The sequence below is a fragment of the Balaenoptera acutorostrata genome, chromosome 4 (genome assembly GCF_949987535.1).
Source record: "Balaenoptera acutorostrata chromosome 4, mBalAcu1.1, whole genome shotgun sequence".
Taxonomy (NCBI): Eukaryota; Metazoa; Chordata; class Mammalia; order Artiodactyla; family Balaenopteridae; genus Balaenoptera; species Balaenoptera acutorostrata.
This window is the reverse complement of record NC_080067.1, coordinates 58,031,863-58,057,317: the sequence shown is the minus strand read 5'-3', so window position 1 is coordinate 58,057,317 and position 25,455 is coordinate 58,031,863. Positions and strand designations below refer to the sequence as shown.

General features: G+C 36.4%; 1 protein-coding gene across 3 annotated transcripts in view; it reads right to left on the bottom strand.

Annotated features, from left to right (window-relative positions):
* Positions 1-25,455, bottom strand: part of NLGN1 (neuroligin 1) — a 735,835-nt gene that overhangs the window by 311,120 nt on the left and 399,260 nt on the right. The gene's annotated exons all lie outside the window — the stretch shown is intronic.

The following is a 25,455-nucleotide window of genomic DNA, read 5'->3' as shown; positions in this document are numbered from 1 at the left end:
AGCTACTGGTGCTGGTTCCTGTGGACAGGCAAAGGAAAGGATATAGGCAGACCTTAGAACAATGCTCTTCAAAGTGTAGTTCTCAGAACAATTGTATCAGAATCACCTGATCTTCCACCCCATTCAAAACCTACTGATCAAGCAACTCTGATGTTGAGGAGCTTCAAGTAAAACTGGTCCTTCAGGTAATTCTTCTGTGTCCTGATATGTGGGATTCATTGTACTGGAGACCATCTCCACACTCTGAGAGGGGGGTGTCTAGAACCTTCAATAACGTATGATAGAAATATTCTCCCTTATACTTTACATTTCCTTCTAGATCTGTGATATCCAACATAGTAACCACTAGTCACAGGTGGCTATTTTAAATTCAAATTTAATGAAAATTTAATAAACTTGAGAAATCAATTCCCCAGTAACATTAACTACACATCAAATGTTCAAGAGACACATGAGTTAGTAACTATGGTGTTGGACAGTACAGATATAGAGCATTTCTATCATCACAGAAGTTTATTCAGACAGCCCTGCTCTAGAGGTTTTCAATGAATTATAGAATTCGGCACACTGTGTTTTGACATTGAATACATTCATATACATTTAGGATATTGAATCACATACAATTTCTAAAATGCATATAAGTCATAGAGACAATATATTTTTTATTGATTTTCAAAGTATTTTCTATTAGATTATATCAGTTATTAAGGTATTTTTAACATTTCAAAAATCAATGCTTAGGAAGGAGGGAGGGATGAACAGGTAGAGCATAGAGGATTTTTAGGGCAGGAAAAGTACTCTGTGTGGTACTAAAATGGTAGTTTTATATCATTATACATTTGTCCAAACCCATAGAACATACAACACCAAGAATGAACCATAATGTAAACTATGGACTTTGAGTGATAATGATATGTTAATATAGGTTCATCAGTTGTCACAAATCTACCACTCTGGTGGAGCATGTAGATAATGGGGGAGGCTATACATGTGTGGGGTCCGGGAGATTATGCAAAATCTGTGTACTTTCTCCTCAATTTTGCTGTGAACCTAAAACTGCTCTAAAAAGTAAAGCCTACTAAAAATCAGTATATGCTTAGAAAAAACATTTTCAATAAGAAAATAAAACAGACATAAAAAGCACATTTTATATTCTAATATCCTTTGCTATCTTTCTTAAGAAAAAATAAAACTAATATATTTTATTAGGATACAATATTTATGAATATTTATAACTATACACACACATTTCATACCAAATAGCTGTGAGTTGTTTACTAATGTTCCCTTTAAATTATAATGACATTATCTCAAGAAGACACATACTGCTTGAACTGCCATTATAATCAAGTTGCCAATAGAGTAAACGATTTTCATGATACTGGCTGCATCAAACAACATTCAAAATGGATTAAGACCCTCTGAAAAATAAAACTTTAAGGCAATGGAACATTCTTAACTGGAATTGTTATGCAAGTCATATAAAAATTTGCATGCTTATTTGCAAAATTTTCAAGCCAGTTGCAATCTTCAGTGTGTTTGTAAAAGAAAAATGTATTTCTCTATAAAGGTACTGTTGACTCTCTTTTTTAAATGTCTTCACCCAAGACAGGGAGAGTAAAGAAAACAGTTAACAGCAGAGTTTGGATGAGAAAGGTGAGGTAAGCAGTACATGGAGAAAATTGTGAGGTTGCCTAGCACCCAAAGACTTAAAAATATAGGAAGTCACATTTTCCTAAGAGTATAACTATATAATCACCCAGTGGGGTGTGGTGTGGCAGTCATTCATTCTAGCCTATTTCCTACTTCTTGCTGGTTGAGAGAATCCATCCCCCATTCCCATCCTGGGTGATTTTATGCCCAGCTGCCAACCATGGATCATGATTATTCTAAACCAGTTATGCCAATCCTATTCTTCTATGCCAGTAATTTGTCTAGAGCTGAGCTGGTGATCCAGGTCTGCCCAAAGAGAAGTAAAGTGGGAGGGAGAGCTTGGATGAGGTGGGGTACAGGAATGGTTCTGATGAGAGAGAGCTGAGAGATGAGAGGGCCTTTTGGCCCTGTCCCTCCCTTCTTGACTTGTGTACCATTCTATGACGACATGAAGCTGTGAGAACCATGAGATGCAAAACCAAAACCCTGAGCATGGGGGAAAGGAAGGTTGGGAGAAGAAGGTCTTCCATGACATAATCGAGCTGCTTGCTATACTTGGCCTGACACTGCAAACTCTCAGACTTCTTTTTAAATGTCTTTATAGTTTTCACCACCATGAATGGGATCTTTTGTTACTTTTGGCTGGACACATTCTAACCATTGTAGTGGGTAAGATTGAAGATATGCAAAGTCTTCTTAAAGCTATGGAGGAAAACTCCTAGGTCAGATTATGACTTGACTCAATGTGTCATCATAACTTAAAAAGAATTGTCAGTCTTCAAGGAGCCTGCTCAGACATGGAAGTATGGAAAAAACAAAACATCAGAGAAAAAAAATAACGCTTGAATGTCCATTCAAGCCTGCCCATGGGAGAGGGGATTTTGGCAACACACTTGAAGCATTATGACACTGTTGTCAAAGTTATCTTTAGAGTGGACAAGAGTTCTTCAAGCTCTCTTAGGTAAAGATCATTTCTGAAGAAAAACTGACTCAGGTTGTTTTGAGTACAGCATGTGATATCCCATGCAGATTTGCCTAAAGGTAAGGAATGTATAAGTCATGCTGATGCTGTTACAGCAGCTGAATTGAGTGTTGGGTGTTCTCATTTTATGATAACAGCTGCATTATACCTCAGGCTCTGTGGGCTTAGTTAACAAGTGACAACCTGTGAGAGAGAGACGGAATGCAGATAGCTGAGCCAAAGCCTGATGCATTTACCAAATTAAGTGCCACCTCATGAAGATTCTTGCCAATCAGCTGGCTGGTCTCTTCTGCCTTATCTTTCCTTCCACATTCTAAGTGGGAAAAACAAAAGTGGATTGGGCAATAGAGATGGACAGAGAGACAGCAAAGTTGAGAGGTGATTAAATAAGATGACAGGAATAAGTAGAAATGGCAGGGAAAGTAGGAAGATGCTGAGGAGAGAGCAGTGGTATGAAGGAGAAGAAGAAAAGAGGTGTGCACTTAATACAAAAATTAAAGTAGAATCGATCCGTTCAATTGAAGAAAGCACTAGATAAAAAAAATATTCAAGGATAAATAAATTTTAACAACAGAACTAGCAGTATATGCAATTTAGGAAAGTTGAGCAGGGAACAAAGAAAGTACAGGAGAAAAGGTTAACTTCTGCCTGGACAGTTGCGCTTCCAGGAAGCATTATTAATAATTACTGGAAGAAATATTAGTATTCCTTGGAAGTCATGATAGGTAGACTTGTGCGAAGAAGGTAAAGCCCTCTCACCTTGGTTCTTCCAGGTAAAGTCAGAGCAACCTGCTCTTCTTCTTCATTCACCCTAGAATTGGCTAAAAATAGTGACTATGGGAAGCCCTAAGAATACACAGCAGATTATTACAAAGGATTGACAGAAACATGGTAGAAGAGAGAATAAAAAACTGCATCTTCACCTTTTTATTTTTTTTTTTGAGAATGAGCTTTTCCCTAACTCACACAGAGCCTTTATTCCATACAAATAAAGAACATTTAAACTAGGATCTGCCGTTTGTTGTAACCCCTTTCCCATAGAGAGAAGCAAACTGTGATGACTTCTGGTCCTAGCCCCCTGACTATAGTTATCAGTCTAGACAGATTATATTTTATAGACTTGCTCCTGTTTACTCCAGTGTTTGTTTCCCCAAATCTTTTATGTATTTGGAAACAAAATAAGAAATGAGCACATGAAGCTACATTTCAAAAGTGAGTATATTCAGTAATTGGGTATCTAATTTTTCTTTAGGTGGTAGAAAAATGGTGAGCTTTCCCTAAATGTAGCTGTGCATCTTTATTGCTGCTTTAGTTACATTACCCGAGTAGAAACTACCAGCTTTAATAAAATGAAAATATACTTTAAAATGTTGGTATTGATAAGAAAAGGCATTTAGAATATTTGCCAGTAAAGGCATGACTAATAGACAATCTCATTAATTCTCAAAGCAAGTGAGAATTCAGAAGTAAGACCTCCTTTGCTGATAAAACCGAAAAGAATTATTAAGTCATTTGCTAAGTCCCACTGAATCACAGTATGGCATATACTCAATACAGTGACACAATTATAAATAACCACAGGGCAGAGCTGGGTCTGCACATTACTCTTTGCACAGGTTCAGGGGGATGAGGCACTGAATGACTGTTTTATTGATGAAAATGAAGTTAATGATGACGATGATGATATTGCTGATGATGAAACTACTCTACTAAGGAAATCTGGGTTAACGGATATAGAAAGGAACTACAAACAGAGGAACAAATATAGAAAATGTCATGGAAATGTTTATAAGCTTTAGATTCAAGCCTTGATCTATTTCATATTATAATTATTTCCATTTTTTTTCAACCCTCTTATATTGAAATTAGTGCTATACAGAATTTAAACATGGGCACTAATTCCTTTTCTAACTGCAAAACAGCAAAAAAAAAAAAAAAAATGGAGCTCTAATTTAATTTTCTGAACTGGTAGCGTTCCCACAATTGATTCCCTCAGATTTGGATTTCTTGATTCAATAACAGTACCAAAGTCAATATGAAGTAACATCTGAACTAATTAGTGACAAGAGCAATTTGACTCTTCCCTTTGTTACAAGTGCCATTTAAAGCTCTGACCCCTCTGTGTTAGGCTGAAGAGGTAGGAATTGCATTAGGCCAATCCTCAAAGAACACTGGCAATGATAGCAGTAATTTCAGGGAAGATTTCGCTTCAATTTTCTATGTTGCCTGCTTCTAACAACCACTTTAAAAATCTAGGCAGTTTTGCCCAAAATGTTGTTTGGTCAACCTTATGAGGCTGTACAAAGTGTGTTTCAAAGGAACTTCATTGCCTTTTATCTTTCCAAATATTTGTAATTTCTTCCAATCTTTGCTTATTTCAGCTGAAGCAAAATACTCTAGAAGAGTAAAGTTAAGTTCACCAAAATGTCATTAAGGGATCTACTCTGAGACTTGAGCTATTCTAGGGCACAAGAACCAAAGAAAGTGGTCTGGGAAGGATCACTCACTGACTTGCTCTGTCACATCTTAGGACCACTCAGACATTTGGTATTCTGGAGGAAGGAACTCATCTGGCAACTGGATAAGTGTATATAGAGGACCAAGAGACCTGATTACAACATTTAGACCCTATGTATTAGTGGGCTAGGTCTGCTAAAACAAATCAGGTGGCCTAAAGAACAGAAATTTATTGTCTCATGTTTGTGGAGGCCAGAAATCTGAAATCAAAATGTTGGCAAGGTCGGTTCCTTCCGAGGGCTGTGAGGGAAGGATCTATACCACGACTCTCTCCTTGGATTGTAGATGGCATCTTATCCCTGTATCTCTTCACATCACCTTCCCTCTGTGCATGTTTGTCTTGATGTCCAAATTTCTCCTTTTTATAAGGACGCCACTCATATTGGATTAGAAGTCCTCTCTACTCCTGTATGACCTCATCTTAATGTTATTAACTTCAAACTAATTACATCTGTGATGACTTTGTTTCCAAATAAGATCACATTTTGAGGTACCAGAGGTTAGGAATTCAACATATGAATTTTGGGGGACATAATTCAACCCATAATGCAATAGTTTCTTTAAAAAATCACTTTATTACCAAATGCATGACTTCAGGGATACATGCATTCTCTTGAGCAGATGAGTCACCTGAAGTATGGCAACATTGTGTCAGTAACAGTCAAAGGGAAACTTTTAAAACTCCTTGTTTTAATTTTTCAGTGCATATTTTCTACAGAAATAGACAAAAGGTTCTCTGTTAATCCATCACCTAGCACAAGAATGAGTTTCTGCTACCTGGGTAAAGGTTCTCTGGGCCTGAACCCTTTAATTTTGCACAGCTTCTGAGAGTCAGGATTTGTTGGGATGGAGTGGGAAGGCTGCCTGCACACGCTCTCATAGAAGGGGGCTCATCTCATCCAGGACGACTCCAAACCTTGTGGATATTGATGAGTGATTTCAGCACAGAAAGCAGAAAGTTTCGAATCACCATAGCTCTTTTTTACTGCAGATGTGCAACCAGTCCCAGGGGGATTACAGAATTTCTAGAGTGGGTGGCAAGCATGCTTGTAATGTGGAACCAGACAATTTTGGACCACACGAACCAGAAGTCAGCTTTAGGATCATCTAGTCCAGTATTTCTCATACTGAATTTTGTGGAATATTAGTTCAGAGTTGTTGCAGGATAAGCAAAAGTGCTGTGATCAGATACGTTTGATGAATTCTGGGTTAAATAAATATAAAGAGATTTATTTCCAGAGGATTTTTATTATTTTAAAACTACAAATGTGTATTGTGAATCTCCAAGAGAGAGCTGTGGTAGTCAGAATTTCCTACATTTTTGTACCATACAAGCTTTTGCAATTTCTTGCATTATTTTTAGCGAGCCAATATTTAGGTTTTAATGAATTAGCATTTTGTAGAACCTAGTATGGATTACTAATCTGGTCTCATTCTCTTGTTTTATATATGCAGAAATTTAGACTCTGAGAGATAAAGCATCACCATGAAGTCCCTAAAGTCTACAATCTTTGGTTATTTGGCTAAATGAAAGGTACATAATAAACCAGCAGAGCCAGGACCCAAAGCCGGGATCTTTGGTCCCAGCCAGTAAACTTTTACACTGTCACAGGGCTCCTGGCTGTACTTGAGCACTCCTGGAGGGTTCGATTAAGTTTGATTTGCCTCTGAGAAGATCTACTCATGCTGAAGAACTGCAATCACCTCAGCTACCACATTGCTTGGTTTTAATTGAGAAACATATGCTAGTCCTGAGACATCCTCTAGCTCCAAGGTGTCAATTTTGAGGATGTGTGACAGTAACTTGAGGAGCTTGTTAAAAAATCCAGTCACTTATTCTACCAGTACTTGTTGGAGCACCTCCTGCAAATACAGCCGTGAACAAAGCACAGAAAAGTTCCTGTGCTAGTAGAGTTTCAACTTTATCATAAAGAGACAGACGCTAAATGTTAAAAATAAAGAAATAAATAAGATCTGACATTGCTAACTACTTTGATATGCATAAAACATATTAATGAGATAGAAACTCTTGGGTGAGAGTGGGGGGGTTACTTTGGGGAGTCAGTGAACTCTGCTTTCTAGAGGTGACAGTTGAACTGAGACTTGAATGAGGAGAAGGAATCCTTCATGAGAAAGTTGGGAAATGAGAGATCCAGGAAGAGGAAAAGCTGTGCATGGCCTCTAGTGGAGACATACTTGGCATAAGTCAGAGACCAAAAGAGGCTGGAGAATAGGAGCCAAGAAGTAGGTGGAGAGATGGGCATTGAGATCAGATTCCTGGAATCCAGCCCCAAGGATTTTGATTGAATAGGTCTGGGACAGATTTGCCTTTCAAACAAACATCCAGGTATTTCTGATTCAGGAGGTTCATGAAAAACACATAAGAAAATTCTGCACTAATCCTTTGGGCATACACTGAACTCAAACATTGTAAAGCAATTATACTCCAATAAAGATGTTATAAATAAATAAATAAATAAAATGTATGTAATGTAAAAAAAAAATGTAATAACCATTCTCAGTTCACAGGCAGTACAAAAAGAGGCCAAATGCTGGATCTGGTCCAAGAGTTGTAGCTTGTTAACCCCTATGTTACTGTATACCTGTTACAATTCTAAGGATCTATAAATATTAAATCATTCTAGTGACCCTAAAAAAAAAAAAAATTAAATCCAGAAGCATTTACTGAGCAGAGTGGGACCAGTGCTCTCCATTCACAGCTCATATATTCAGGGCAAATGGGGAAGAAGTCAACAACTGATTTGGGAAATTTAAGGCAAGGGTGTCCTGTAGTCACGCTTTAAATAAAGTAACCTACTAGTTACTTCTTTAGTACATGCCAATTGACAAACATCCTGACAAATCCATGTAAGACCAAGTAATGTGTTGCCCTTCAAACATGAAGATGAAATAAAAGAAAATCGACAATGTTTATGAGAAATATGCTGAAGAGTTTATCCAAAATAATAAAGGAAAAAAACAGAAGAAATCAATAACTGTAGTTTTAAATTTAATTATTCTGTATTTGATTCCTTTTTTTTCCTTCAGAGAGAAAAAAATAAAGGTAATAGGAAACAAAAATGTTTTTATGAGGAAAAATATAGAATTCCAATAGCGTTTCTATTATTCTAACTCTGTCCACTGTCTTTAGACGACTATCCACATACTACTCACCTACCTAGCGACTAATACCTCTTCAAGATGGGTTCCAGATATGGAGTTGCATCATGTTGCCAGGCAACAAAGAAATGTTTGGTGGTGACAAAGGAATGTAATGCATGAGCCAGAATTTGGAATGTATTTTTCAAAGTAAACTGCAATAAAAACTTAACTTCCAAAAGGGAATATCGTATTTATAAGGTACTTAAATGTTCCAGGTACATATCAGCATTGCCATCACTGAAACTCACAGTAGCAATAGAGATGAAATCAATCTTATTACCAACTGGGATCACCCTTACCAATATGACAGGAAGCAGTTTGACTCAGAAATTGATACAGGGTATGTCTGACTATGACCATTAATCAATCATTTACTACTTTTCATTCCTAAATTTTCATATTCTCTAGAACGATCAATCATTCTTCACCTTATAGAGTTAACTGCCCTTACTCTAAACTTACTACCCATGACATCCTCTGGCTCCTTATCTGTGGGCTCTTTATTAATTCTATGCACCAAGCATTCAGAGATATGTGGTAGAGCTAGAATGATAGCGAGGCTGTTGGAGTTCTATTTTTTTTTCTTCTAAAAGCATTTTCTTTTTCCTCCCATTAGTCTTAGTCTTTCTTAAGAAAAAAATGCATGGAATAATTAAATATTAAAATATAAATTATGCAGTTTCTATTTTGTTATTATAGATAAAGCTTCTTAGCATGTTTCTCAGCAAAATTTTCTATTTTCTTTTCATCCTTAGGAACCAGAGTGCCTCATTCTTGGCATTTACATTTATACCAAACCAAAGAATGGCACACATGAGTGGTTTGAATAGAGCTAATGGTTAGAGACCTGGATCCTAGACCTATTTATTTCAACTTTTTATACATATGACCATGCAATATGTTATTTAATGCCTTGGAGTCTTAACTTTCTCATGTGTAAATTAAGGACACTAATACATGTTCTCTATTCCTGACATGTTTGAGGTGAATATCAAAAGAGATTTAAATAAAAAAATTGAGAGTGAGGGTGTTTTGAAAGTCATAAGTATAGTATAAAAGTGTCAGTCATTAAAATCATTTTACTTGAAACAAAAAGAAAGCAGCATGGCAGGTGATTTCTGTATTCATGACATTCATATGTGTATGACTTAACGAATGCTTGTAAAATGCTTCAAAAATTACAGAGTGCTATATAAATATGTGTATTACTGCTAGAATATGATTATATGTAAGAAAATATGCTTGGTACCATGGTATACAATGCAAAGAGCAGACACTATAACATAGATATAAGTTAATTCTATATCTTAAAAAAGGACACATCTAACAACATTAAAATAAACAGCACATCAAAACATGCCCCTACAATAGCAATATAAGAAACAGAAGACATATCTAGCCAATGTCACTGAACAACAGATGTAATACATTGAATAAAATGAGATCCCTGCTTTAATATAATATAGAAATAGTTGGAATTATACAGTGTAACAGTGATACCTGTGAGCAATGACCTAAACTCTCCAGCACTTTGAGCTAAAACAACTTCGTATGGAAATGTATTTGGTCAATAGTCCCACTAAAGATTTCAACATTCTATGTTTTTATTTCTGGTATAAAACCATCCAAATACTATCAACTCAAATTGTTGGTGAATCTACAAGAGGATGATAAAAATAAAATGAACTAAAATAAAATCAGTTATCCTGACTTGCTAGGCTGATAATCTAAATCAGTGAATAGCTGAACTTTGTTGAACATAATGCTTCAATACTTTATATTTAATCCTCCCACAACTGCTATACTGTAGTTGTTAGTATCTCCAGATGAGGAAACCGGAGGTTAAAATCACCAGTAGGACAATTAGATTCAGAGCTGGGCTCCAAATCAAGTTTCATGTGACTACAATGTCCAGAGCCTCAGACACTAATATACTCTTAAATATAGGTTGCAAGTAAAGATTTGATATAATTTATTTAATAAAATAAATTGTAGAATTGTGTAGAATAGACATAACTGAACTTTAATAATTGGGAAGGTCTGGACTGGGAAGAATATATGGATCAAATTATAAAGAACTGGTTTCTCCAAAAAAGAGCTCAAATAAACTGATAATAAATAATTGATATTCCTCAAAATATAAATGGGCAATTATAGTACTCAAATATTGGAGGTATATGTACACTAATATGAAATAACATCCACCCCCATCCAAGCAAATTAAGCAGAGGAGCCATGTTATATATATTAAACTAACAAGAACTTTTATACCTGATGAGATGAGTGTGGAACAGTATGGCATTATACAACCTTTTTTTGAAAGCATATCAACTATCACATGAATGTCTTTATCTTTTGATCTGGCAATATATACCCATATGTATATATCCTAAGGAAACAATCCAACAAGAAAGAACGACTATATTCCCAAAGATGTTCATTAAAGTATTATAATGAGGAAAAAAATAGAAGTAACTAAATGTCAAACAAAATAGGAATAGCTGAGTAAATTACAATGTATCAACCCAGTGGCATTTTTTGCTGTCATCAAAAATGATAAATATACAGACTATATAGCAACATGGAATACTTTTATGATATAATGAAAAGTGAAATAAAAAATAATATTTTATGATACTATGATTAAAAAATAGAAAATGCGAATGAAAGGTGAAAATAACATGAAGGAAAATTAAAAAGAACATACATTTTAGGATAATGTGATTTTTAGTCAATGTAGTCCTTTATGCATTACTTCTTATTTAATAGTTAATATTTTAAATGGGAGGTTTATATGTTAATGTTATAAAATAATTTTTCATTTTTCAAATTCACTTTCCAGCGATTTAAATTTGGCAAGAGGCACAACTGGCTGGTACAACCCACTGTATTTGTATTGAGTAGGTGGGTTTGGACCGGGAGCAACAACACACTAATTCTAGACCTTTATACCCTTAAGACACAATTCCTCAATCCGGAAAATGAGATGGAAGTAAATTTTTGCCATTGCTACTACCTGGGAACTCAACATTAACCTCAAAAGTACAAATACAGTCATCACTAAAACGGCAAATGAGAAATCTCAGCTCAATCCATTGAACACATTTATTGAGTATTTTTATATTTAAAAAACCTTGATATGTTTAAAGCAAGGAAAAAAAAGGAGTATTCTAGGGGCTCATAATCTAGACTTATCTGGACAGAAACATAAGCAATCAATAAAAGGATATGATGAAAAGACTAGAACAGGAACACAAAAGAAGTCCCATGGTTGTATAGGAAGAAAATGTCCCTCCAGTAACCTTGGGAAGACTTCCAGTCTCATAGCTATCTTGAAAAATTTTGCACTGTGTACCAGGCTTAGCACAAACTATGTTATAATACAACATTCTTTAGATATTGCTGCTCAATTAACTAAACGGAGCCTTCGTTTGTCTCACTGGAGCCTTTACATAATTGGTACTTTTTTACTTCTTACCCATTAACCCTGTCTTATCTTCATACCTGTCCTATTCAACCTAGATTCTATGAGCCATTATTTTAATAAGCTCTCATGTTTAATAATCCTGTGACCTTGTACTTGACTTGTAAAAGCTGCATTTCATACGCTGAATCTCATCCCCTCCCATCTGTTGATTTCCCTTTTATTTTATGTATTTCTAATTTCTTCCTCTTTCTTAGATTATTCCTATCTATTTTTAACATTCCCAAGTGTCTCTCACCAAACAAATAAAATCACCTCTCTGATCCCACTTTCACGTTTAGCTACTGTTTTATCTCTTTTTCTTTACAATCCATTCTTCTGGAAGAGTTTTATACATATATATATAGTCTACCATCCTTCTTCAGTACTTATTTTCCCATTCACTCCTTAATTCACTCCAATCTGACTTAATTCTCCCCTCCCCACTGGCCTTTGCCACCAGTTTATTAGTGAAACAACTCCTGATGTCACCAGTGTCCTTCATTGCTAATTAAAATGAATGTTTTTGGTCCTCATTTTTATTCTACTTGATTCTCAGGGTAATTTGACAAAGCTGATCACTCCCTTTTTCTTGACAGTCCTTATTCCCTTGGCTTCAGTGACACCACATACTTTTGATTTTCCTTCTTCCTGACTGCTACTTTTTGTTCTTATTCATTGGCTGTACATCTGTACCTAATCCTTAAATGCTGGAGTATCTCAATGTTAGGTGCTAGGCTCTCTTCAGGTTCTTTATACCTTTATAAGTAATTCCATACACTTTCATAACTTTACATACCACTTCCTTTTAATTTTAACTGCCTATTCAACATCTGCACTTGGATGCCTCACATATCTCTTAAACTCAACTAAATTAAAAATTTCCCTCAAAAACTGTTTTTCCACTGTTTTATTAATCTTAGTGAATAATGTCAATATACCAGGTACACAAGCCAGAACCTGGGGTCCATCTTTATAAGTATTGTACGCTGATCAATTGTGCAGCTGGAGCTCCCAGGATCCGTCTTTAATATTCCCTTCTCACTCATCCTTCCATCCAATCACCCATGGATGAAGATGGGGCCAATGCCACAGAAGGCAGGAGGAGATACATGATTCTCGGTGGCATTGTGTCTGACTGAGACTTGCATGAAGCCAGACCAGTGTTGGATATTATAACTGCCAGAGTCAATAAATACCATTTATTTGTTACTTGTAAAAATGAGAGTCATGACCTTTTATCTCTTCCTTAGTCTCTCATGGACAATGACATTGTTAATACTTTCTCTTCCCTTGGCTTCAAAACAATTGTCTCCTGGTTTTCTTCCTATTTCTTTGCCTCTCCTTTCTACTTTGTTGGCATGCCATCCTCATTCAAGCTACAAGATGTTGACAGTCTTCTAAAACTGCTCCTTAACTCTCTCTCCTTTTCTAACTTGATATTTTCTCCCTATGCGATCTCATCCATGCTCACAGATTCAATTATCATTTAGTCACAACCGATTCATACAATTATATCTCTAGGCTATAACACTCTTCTGAGTTCCAAATTTGTATAACCAACTGCCTACTTTACATCTCCTCCTGGGTATTTCAAAGACATCTCAAACTCAACATGGCCAAAATTGAATGCATGAATTTCCTTCCCTCATGCTCCTAGAACCTGGACTCTGTCCATTGTTCCCAATCTCAGTAAATCGCACCATTAGACTTCTAGGAACACAAACCTGATCATTAAAGCCATTTTTGGCAGCCTTAACTTCTCATATGAAAAGTTTAAATCCCTGCTTAAAAAACTTTAGTGGTTGCCCATTCTTTTAGGGTTAAGAAACTCCTTAATATGCTGTAGATGATCTTACATGCTTCAATCTCTACCCACCTTATCAAATCAGATAATGCTCTCCTTCACTCTTTACACTCTGGTTACACTATTACATTGCTACTATGCTTATCCTTTGCCATAATCCCTCCCATCACTGAATCACAGGCAACTCCCCGCATCTGCATCCCCATCTGAAACATGCTTAATTCCATTTGTCTAATTACCAACTGGTCATGCTTCAGATTTCAGTTGACATGTTATTTTATCAGAGAAGCCTTCCCTTATCCACTTGGAGATGTCAAATAGCCTTGTTAATGGTTCACATAGTGTGGATATCTTTCTATTCTAGCATTTGGCACAGTTGTAGTCATACATATATCCGTGTGTGTGTGTGTGTGTGTGTGTGTTTGGAAACTACAAAGAAAGGACCTTGACTATATTTGCTCACATTATATCTACAGTACCTAGCACATGGCAAATACTCAATACATATTTGTTAAATGAAAGAATATATGAAGGAATGAACGAGCGAGTGAATTTCTTTGCTGTAGTACTCAGAGATTGAGTATAGAACCTGGATACAAATCACTAAAGTGACAATATATACACTTAATAAATTGGCAAGTGGTCAAAAATCAAATTATTAAGAAGTTAAAAAAGTATTTATGAGGAAAGATGAAAAAAACTGCCAGTGTTTACTTGAGAAAATGACAGTTAAATATGAAAGGTCATAGATTCCTTCAGGGCACATGTCATGGAAAGAATCACTGGTTTGTAGAATCATGCTCTTCAGTGTAGCTTGGAAAAACTAACTGAAAAAAAGAAAACTGGAGAGGCTAGCTTGTAGGAAGTCATACTTATCCATGATAGAGAATCAGTAAAAGAATAACTAGTGTTCATAGCCATTTACAGCAGAAGAAGTACTGACTGAGAGCCAGAAAATCTGTGTTCCAGTTCTAGCTTTGCTATTACCTCTCAGCTTGACTGGTTCAATCACTTAAATATGCTGACCATCAGTATGTTGTCTGTAATGGCTCTAAAATTCTGATTTTGTTATTTCAGAAGAGTTATACATGAAATGAGACTATAAACTACACAAAGGAAGGGACTGCATCTTATTCATTGCTGCACTCCCCGGGGCCTAGCATGGACCACTGCACCTAGTAGACTCCGTTAACACTGTTGAATTGTGTATCCTATAGCAAATCCTTCAGAATATCTTGGGTCAATAAATCTCTCATAAAGTATATACAAAATATTATGCGTAGGTTGGATGTGAATTTTTCTATGTGGGTAAAAGAACAATTGCTTTTATAATATAGGCAAATAAGAGAATAAAACCCCCAAATGTGGGGTTTGGGAATATTTATGTTATCTGCATAACTCCTGTTGCACTCAATCTATCAATATATCACTCAGTTGCAATTACCCTGATTTATCAACACCTAACCCGCTTTGTTATAGTAAATAGTCAGTTAATAAATATTTCTTGTGGATTTACCAATAGTGTACTAGGTGCTGGGGATACAGCAGTGATAACCAGATGTAGAAACAGTGGTGAACAGGATATATTATTGTTCTCAGGAGACAGTCTCTAGTGGAATAAACACACAAACATGAGAGAATCAATCAAAATGACATGAACACAAAAATGCCACAAAAAAAGAAGATGAAGGATAATATGATAGATGATGATTGGAGTGGGAGGGAGTTGCTGGGATGGTTAGGGAAGGCCTCGACATTCAGGTTCCAAGAGAAAAGGGCACTGGAAGAGGAATCATAAGATACTATCTCCAGAAAAGAGCTCATACTAGTTGCGCAACCTTGGGTAAGTCAGGCACCCTGCCTGAATCTCCATTTTCTCATCTTTTCAAAGATACCCTGAACATATTTTTCATACTTCAAAGAAATATTACACTTGTAAGTATTAGTATTAAGGCATTTCCCCTCCTTGAAGATCAATTACATTTTTGCTCTGGAACCAATATTATCCCATGGTTTACACAGCACCCAATTGTCACCTTCTTCTCATACCATAATTCTTACCTTGTCATTCTTTCTCTCTTTCATTTATTTAAATGTAAAACACACGCTCACTATTACATATCTTATAAGAAGGCACTATGCCCTCCATCCATCACAGCAGGGCGGGCGGTGGCATCGGGGAGACGAGTTGAAAGCACAAGTATGAGGAGTCCAGGGCACAGGTGCCATGACCTGAATTAGCACAGCTCAGGTCAGGGGACATAAAGATTGTAAATTATCTGGGCAGCGTGCACAGTAGGGCTCACTAGACCCCACGGGTCCCTAAGCGCTGGAGTGGGTGGTCCCCAAGGACATTTCAGAGCTGGAAGACGCGGCAGCGGGCCCTGGGGGGTTCCCGGGGGGAGCGGGGGCAGTGGGGTTAGGGCTGAGGTTCTGCGCTGGGGCAAGGGGACAGAGGGCGGAGTTCTGGGCTGCAGGACGGTTTGGAGGCCCAAACGCTGAACCTGGACGCCCATTCTGACGGAAGGACTTGGCAGCCTCTTTCCCAGACAACTACTCCGCACTGATTGGAAAGGAAAGTGGTGGATCGTAGTGGAGGGGAACCAAGGGAGGGATTTGGGGGAGATCCCCAGTGTTGAGCCCCGTCCATCAAATGTCCATGTGAACTCACTCTCTCCTTTCCCTAAATCCCCAAATTGACGAGACAAAAACTAGATTATTTTTAGGCCAAGATATCTAGCAAAAAACAGTGGATGTATCTGAAGACAGCTGAAGGTATAAATATACTCATCTTCAGAAGTAGGTAAAATCCATTTCTATGTGATGCTGACACCACCTCAAATCCCAGCCTTGGAAATATATAAATCCTATTAGCCAGTGTTCTTTCTTTATCTAGAGAGGTATGACCATGGGTCACCACTATACTTGAGCTCATTGAAGCTAATAATAAATATTCAGGGTAGCAAGTGAAAAGAGTGTTATTGGATCTTGAATCAAAATAAGAGTGGAAAGCCTAGTATTTATGACTTATGACCCATGGCTTTACTTCTAGTTTCACTCATCTAGGAAATAAGACAGTGAGACTACAAAATCAAATATATACTTTCAATCATAAAAAAATACACGTGGAAGGATAAAACATAAAATAGGGCCCACCCTAGGGAGTACTGTAAAACAAAACATTCCTATTTTTACCAATATGTGTCACAGATTCTTCAAACTTTTAAGAATTAGGAAGCAATCCTAAAGCTTTCTCTGAAGTCCCCACAAAAGTATTCACTTCTTTTTTATCTTTGCTAGTATTTTATCTATACCTTTGCTAAAGGATTTTCTACTTTCCTCCACCTTGAATCATAGATTTTAAAATTTTATTTCTCCACCAAAATCTAATTTCAAAGGTCAGGATTTGTGGCTGTTTTACCTCTTCTCAACAGTGTTTTATTTAGAGCCTCGTATACAGTAAGTGCTTAATAATTATTTGTCAGATGAATGAATGAGTCAAAGTTTGAGGACTCAAATAAAAGTATAAGTGTTTTATAAAAAATACCAACGCAGTATGAAAAGTCTTAAATGTTTCATAAACAATGTTATAAAAACATAAATGATAATTCCATCTTTCAAAAATTCAATGATTACTCTAGAATACCAAAACATTTTTTTAGGAATGAAGTAAATCTTTCATCAAATACCCTCTTAAAACTTTACAGTTTTATCTTTCAGCCTCTCTTAATCCTAATCGCACAATAAGACTTTTATTAACTCTAATTGCTCTTTGATCAGACTTTTGATTATTTACCCTGAGGCTACATTGTAGATTCCAAGTTGTTCTGCACAGTTGTAATTACCATATGTTTTCATTAATCTAATTCTGTTAGCCGGCTGTTTACTGAGTGGTCTTAGTGTCAATCAATTATCCTGCTAGCCCATGCATCAAAACAATTAGAATGGGATTTAGTTCTCAAGGTGTAGTCATTAGGGTATTTTATTACACATTTCTAGCCTATTAGAGTATAACCAGAAAAAGACAAATAGGAGATTTGTAAATGTAGCTTTATCACTGATACTAAGTACAGCACTACTGGGGAATCATCTATGTGGCTAACATTACGATCAAAGGATATGAGTATGGGAAAGCATTATTAAACACTCAAAGAATGAAGCCATGTAGATCTAAGTAAATGGAAAAATAATCAATGCAAATTGACATTTTCTTTCAAATACACTGGAAACCAGGTTTCTCTAGTTAATGCAGAAATTGTCCTTCACTGGACCACTACATTTGATATGGTCTCCTAGCAATATTTCTTCAAAGAAATACTTCAAGTGTTTTTAAAAATATTCAAAACTATAATCTTATTCTTCAAAAATTAGTTCTGAACATTTCTGTTCAGAACTCTTACGGAGTTTGAGTAATTCCATATGCATTGCTCTACACACATCATTTCACTCCTTCCTCCATTTCTTCCATCACACAGTCCCTGAGCACAGGCTTCATGCTGCTAAAGACATTGCAAAAAAAGGAAAAGATGACACAGCTCCTGGGCTCACAGTCTTGTGGCAAGGGAGTAAACCAATGAGTCCATGCCACTAAGGGGGCAAATATCACAAAGCATAGCCCGTTAAACTAATCAGAACTACCAAGTCTTACAGGGATACTTAGCATTTTATTTTATTTTCCACAATAATAATAATTAATTTTCAATAGACCAGAGACTGTTCTAAAGACTTAAGATGCATTGAGTCATATAGACTTTACAAGAATACTGTGAGTTGGTTGCTATTAGATATCTTCATTTTACAGATGAAGAAACTGAGGCACACAGTGGTTGAATAATTTGCAAAAGGCACTGATTTAATAAGTGACTGTGCTATGCTGTAAACATAGAACCTGTGCTTTTAAACCACTCTGCTCTACCAGGGTGGTTCTCAAACTCTACCGCGTGTGTGAGAATCACCAGCTGCATTTGTTAGAACACAGATTGTTGGCTTCCACCCGTAGAGGTGTGGCTGGGGCCTGATAATTTGCAATTTTTTTAAACAAGTTCCCAGGAGATGCTATGCTCCGAGTCCAGAGAGCACACTTTGAGAACCAGTGCTGTACTATATTCCAAACCTCTATCGTTCTCCTCAATCTTTCAATCTACCTGCCACTTCATTACTAACTCTCAGCAGGAAAGCTCATCACTTCCCAAAGAAACTAGGACATTTCTCTCAACTTATTTCTGTTCTCTCACCTCCTCCTTCAACTACATCTTACTGTTATTTTCCCTCATTATATCCTTCTTTCCACATGTGTGAAAGCTTGTTGCTCAAGGTCAATTTTCCCAAATGTGGGCTTCATTACTCTCACCTCCTTGGGACCTTATTTAACTGCATGTACCAGTAAGCTGAATAAGCATGACTTGTGTGTGCAGTTAAACTGCAACTTTATTTTTGTCTCCTGTCTCTACATTTATTCACTGGAAAAGTACTTCTCCTCTACCACTACAAAAATCCAAACAATCCATGACTTTTCTGGTCTTTTGTAGGTAGTAGAAAACCAATCACTTTAAATCACAAATACTGTATCTACTAAATACTAATTCAGTCCTAAAAAGTAATCAAAACTCTGAGCTCTTATCCAAGCTGAAGCTACTTCTATTGCAGGCAGGCAGGCAGGTCTCCTGACATCAAGGAAAGGAATGTAGTAGCCTGTGTTTCTTACTCTTTCCTCTCCTACTAGGAAAGGGAAGGTGGAACATTCTTACTTGATTAATGCTGTTTTAAGATGCTTTCTGTTTTCTAGTCTTGTTATATGTTTAAAGACTCTCTTTATGGGGATGTTGTGTGCTCTTCAGAAGCTCCTCAGCTGGGCACTTCCCACTGTAGCTGTCATAAGTGGCCAATGAATTGCTCCTTTTTTGGCTCCTGGTTTCCGGGAAGTCCACTCTCCAGAGACCCCTCCATCTCATTTGCATTCCAGGCAGTCCACTTGGGCAAGAGTCAATGTCTACATGCCAGTTCTCGGTTGTGAACTGTATTGGTTCAGAGGTCATCCTCACACATCCTTAGCCTGGGCAAATTCTGGGAAGGCACTTTCTTTCTAGATGTGCACAGGGAGGTCTTAACTTCTTGGTGTGAGTTGGGTACCTGTTCTCTGTGCCCTGTGACGGCAGGGAACCCATATCATGGCTTCAGAGAAGCCCAAGAAACCTAAGCTGACATCTCTACGAGGGGTCTGGTACATGACTTTAGAATTTCACATCTACTGTTTCTCTGTGTTCCAGGGGAAATTTCCAAATAAAATTTCTGTTACAAAATTATTCACCACTTTTCTTGTGTACTTATCCTCATTAATCAGCTCTTTCCCTGGGGTGTGGTAATATGCTCAAATTAAAACCAGATAAAGCACATCCTTAACCTCCCATCTCAGAGTCATGTCTCTCTCTCTCTCTCTTCATTTTCAGCCAAATCTCTATACTCTTCCTCCAGTTCTTCATGTTTCAATCACTTCCCATCCCACTGCAATTTGAGTTTAGCCCTTTTCACTCCCTGAATGTTGCCAGTGACTTCCTAGTTGCTCTTTTCTGTGGATATTTTTCAGCTCTTATCACAGATGACTTCTCATTGGCATCCATAGTATAAACAATTCCCTCCCTTGGAATCTTTCTTTGACTGTTGACACCACTTTTCCCTAGTTCCCTTTATGGTTCCCTCTCTCTCATTCAGAGGCTTTGATTTTTGTTTGTTTGTTTGTTTTTTCCAGACTAGTCCTCAAGTAGTAGAGAGTGCACCCCGGTTTTCACCATTGACATCTTGCTGTCTATATCCTCTTTCTAGGCAATAGAATGAGTGGTGAATCACCAACGCACAGCTTTACCATTCAACACACCATTACCAATAACTCACAAACTGATTTCCACTAGATCTCTACTCTCCATCTCATATTTAACATGTCTGAAACACCAAACTCCAAACCTACTCTTCTTCCTTTATTTCCAGTCAGTTCTCCAGTAGCACTCAATCCCTCCATTACCTCTAGAATTCCGTCTTCAGTTTCACTTTTTAAGAAGCAGAAGTAGCAGCTAGCATCAGCAGCAGCAGCTACCACTTACTGCACAGTAACTATACACTAGGCAAGTATTCTGTAGATAAGGACACTTATGTTTGCAGGTTAAATAACTTGCTCAAGTCACAGAACTCTTAGCTTGCAAAGCCAGGATTTAAATCCAGATCTAGACAGGTCCTCCATGCTGTGTTCTCCTAGTAGCTCCGGAATCTACCCCTCCTATAAATGCCCGAGCTTTAACGCTTGCCTTATAACTTTGGATAAAATCCAACTTTCTTTCCAGTGTAAGCAAAGCCCTCATTATCTGGCTCATACATCCATCCTCCTTAATCTCTTCCTACCTATCCGTAAAACATCTGGACTACAGCCACAGTGAACTTCTTGGATTTGCATTCAACTCAGTGAAATGCTGTTCCTTCTAGCTAGAATGACTAGCAATGAAATGGCCTTCAGGGCTGAGGCCGGTAAGGTGACTTTCCTCTGTTTTCACAAAGCACCCTGGATATCTTCTCTCATAATACTTACCATAGACTATTACAAGTCTTTTCTAACATTTACTTGAATCACCCATGACTAAACACTACACTAACACACACATGTACTCTGTTGGTCTTTAGGACTGGGCTTACCTTCCCCTAGGAGCTTAATAGACTAGAGTACATTTTTAAATTGATATGTATTTAGAAAATACCACTTTAAATTACTCCTATTATTTTAGGTATCAAAACACATGAAAAGAGTTAAAAAGAGAAACTCTTGTCAGCAATGCAGTACATGATATGCATCTATTGAGTGCATTAAAATAACTGCATATAGTTCATTTAAAAATATTATAGTGATGTAATAAAAATAGGCCATTTAAAGGTTTTATTTTATGGTTAAATTTTTTAAGCACAAATATCGTCTCCATGCTTCACAAAGCAGAACTCTGAGATTTCCAATAAAGTATTGGGCAATTACTTAGGATGAGTCAAAACTCTTTTTTGGTAACAATTTTGATTTTACTTGTAGGCACCTCTCTGCAAAAGTGGTGAGAAGGCAAATCACGTTCCCAGATTTTCCTAACAAGTGTTAGTTCTAGCACAGACTTATATCATGTTTAAAGAATATGGATTGCTATTGAATCAACAGCATAAAATACTGACATTTCAGAGACATCATAGTATCTAGCCCTGAAATGACTACAGCTTAATCCTAAAACAAGCTCGCTTCAATCTAGAATATATGAGACAGACTGTTCAAGGGACAGGCTAACTCTTGCTTTAGTTTTCTATATGCTGTCCGTGTGTTAATTTAGAATATAAATTATCAAAGTTTTAGATAATCCCTAAAATATTTACTAACGGTATTTAATTCTTGGCTTTTTATAAATGGATGATATAAAAATACTTGAAGAAACTTTGCCTTTCTTCTGTAAAAAATACATTGCAATTATATTTAAAACCCTTTGTAAGGATTCATATGATAAAGTCATATAAAATTCAATACTAGGAAATAATCTGTCTCTCCAGATGAACTGGTTTGCACTACTTTAGCAAATAATTAAAATCATGGCACATGGCATATTGTCCTTGTTGCTTTGACTACAGGAAAACTGAAACTCCTTATAATTTAAGTTTTGTTCCCTTTGGTCACATTTTGATGCTGAAATCATCCTCAAGTCATTTTCATTTAGACAATAAGTAAGAAATAAAAATAAATAAAATGAAAAATACATATATACCTATAAACACATTGACAGTGACAAGCAAATTTTCTCTTTTAAATCTCCTTGCATATTCTTGTCTTATCCAATTTGGTCGTGTTAAAGAAGATTTCTCAATAATTGTAGAGTGTGAGAGAAAGTGTTTAAATTCATCAAAGTTCGTTCTGTGATAACTTTCCAGAAAGCCTAGGATTCAATAAAGTATTCATTGTGTATCTTCTGGCTATAAAATATATTTTTCTGGTTAACACACTTTATTAAAAGCCTCAGGCAATATCGTGTCAAAGAAGTAAAAATTGTCATTAACCCATTTTTCAGAACTAGTGAAATTGTACAGGGCTGTAATTGTTTGAGAGACCTATATGGGTATAGAAAAAAAAAATATATATATATACACACACACACATATATGTATATACGTGTGTAGATAAGAGATATATCTAATAATCCATTGTTAAAAGACATTAGATTTAATTATATTTGAAAAGCCAAAGTCCAGTAACCATATAGCTTGTGTGGCAGGTAAAATGGCAATTCAAAATCCAGTCATTATTTTAAAACTTCATTTTGCACAGGAGGAAGAGATACTCTTAATAGTAACTAAACTAGATTAGATATTGCAGACTTGAGAAATGCATGCTGTAAGTTACATGACTTATTTTACAACTGAAATACCAAGATGTTTTCAAGGGTTGTGTAATTTCTTACTGTAATTTTATATTTATTGCTATAAATTATGGAAAAACAAACACAAATGTGAACCACTCAACTTTTAAGGGATGAAGGTAATGTTGAAAACTCCAGCAAGTTTGATATCATGATATTTGAGTTATATATATACATTACGGGACACATGCCACCTACCATCAGAGCTTACAAAGCCTAAGCCTAGGCTTCCTAAGGCTAGAAACTTGAATCAATCAACTTTGTTAGTTTGAGAAGACTTCATGCTGGGCCTTAGACTTTATGTCTTCTTTATGTTTTCGTCTAAGGAAGAAAAATGAGTGTTTAAAGAAATGGCAGCAAGGATGAAATAAGATGATGCATATTTACTTTGTTTTTTTTTCTTAGCTCTGTGAAAGTAAGGACTCATGGGACAGACAAGTTCAAAGACAGGTTAAGGCAGAGGGAAATGGGATGAAATGCTTTCTGGAAGGATTATGAATAATAGTAGACCTTGAAAGCGAGAAGTAAGGATCACACAGAGCATGCTGAAGGGGGCAGAAAGTAAATAAATATTTCTGAGAAACTGAATTGTATAGTAATATAAAAACTTAACCAGAGGTTATAGGGAACTTTGGGGTGGCTGAAGAGTGAAAAAAGGCTCCTGTGAAGATGCCAAAGGACAGATTTTGACAAGGACTCTTTTTTAAAGGAAATATTAGTTGTGTTCAAATCAATACAATAAAGACCTATCTGTATTTAAAGTATTTCTAAGAGAAAACATATTATCATACATCCCTACAGAGCGACCTTATTGCAGTTCAGGCAAGAGTCCTAGAGTTTGCCCAACACGGTCACCAGAAGTGAGGCTCGCAGGTTCTGACTGCTGTGCGCCAGCATGGTCTGTTTGCTGCGATCCCTGTCCGGCAGTCAGGAGTTCTGCCACATTGCTTAAAGGCCTTTGAGTACTTCTTTGGCCTACTGTGCTTACAATCACTCCATTTCAGCTAGTCTATCAGCTGCTTCACCACCCTGCTGTTATTCATCTTCTATACATGTCCAGCCCAGTAAATCTGAATTTCAGTGAGCTTGACTTCCATGCTGATGTCCCAGGATCCTGCTGTGGTTGACCTTGTCTTGCTATTAGATGTTAAGTACGACTTGTAGGCAAAGTTGATAAAACTGTTCTAGAAACTGTATGATTTTTGCTTCTGATATTCATTTCCAATTCATCTACTGAAGAAATTTTGGCATTGCCATTATTTAGTCCTAGACTCTTCTCTTTGAATGAACGTAAAGGCTTGGTTCATGTCATAGTTCTGTATACTGTACTTACCTTGCAAAATGTATTCTAGTTCATGAAACCACTCTCAATTTGGGGGTTTACCAAGGTCAATGCTTGGCATTGACACTATTTTAAGGGAATATTTCATCTATTTTCGTATAGTGTTCTGTTCAACTTCTTTTGTCTTTTTAAATCTATCAGATTATCATGGTTGATTCTGCTGAGCAAGAATCACAACACAAAGTCTGCTTATTACTGAGTCTGGTAATACATGGCAGATAGAGTCAGTGTATGGAACGCATCAGCAATCAGCTGGGACATCTGAACATTCTTAACTTGATATCTATAAGTTTCCATATTCTTTTATGTAATGTAACAAATGGGTGGTACAAATAATTCACATACTCTCTTAGTTTATTATTTAATTATCTTTATATTATTTGTTTGGTAACACAGTAATATTTGTTTCTGATGACAGCTTTTTCAAGATTGACCTTTTACTTCCTATTAGTATTTCATATCAAAACAAACAAAAATATATCTCTCTTGGCATCTTCAGATTAACTCACGTCATACACTTTTGGGATTTAGGAAAACATGCTATCCCCTAGAAAGGGAATGCATGAAAGTGTGCTTTGAAAGGCAGAGCTGTAGACTTCTGACTGGATCAGGAAGATATTAAGCATAAGAAGAAGAGATTTTAGGTCATTGGCTCCACTGTTAACAGAAAGGGACAAGAAACCAAAGTGCGATGGAAATAGCATTTATCTCAAATATTAGTTCATGCTATTCAAAGTTAAAATCTTAATTCTCAAAAAGAATACAAGGTAAATACTACTAAATTGTACAAAATTGAAGCACCCTTAAGATATGAATAAGCCTGGCTAAAGACAGATAGCTGTATTGATAGTTCCCTCCCCCCAAAATCTACACACAAACATTCACGCATATATATTCATGCATAATATAAAAATATGTATACTTATATATTTTTTATTTTTTACTGTATTAGTATCAGTAGCATTTGCATTACTATAGCAAAGTGTGTCATGTTTTCTTTTCAGCTATTTAGCTTAGCAGTTCCTTTAGAGCAGTATGTGAACCTTTACTTCAGGAGAAGATAGGCATTTGTGTTCAAAGATGTTTTAAAAATTTGCCTACTTAATGAAA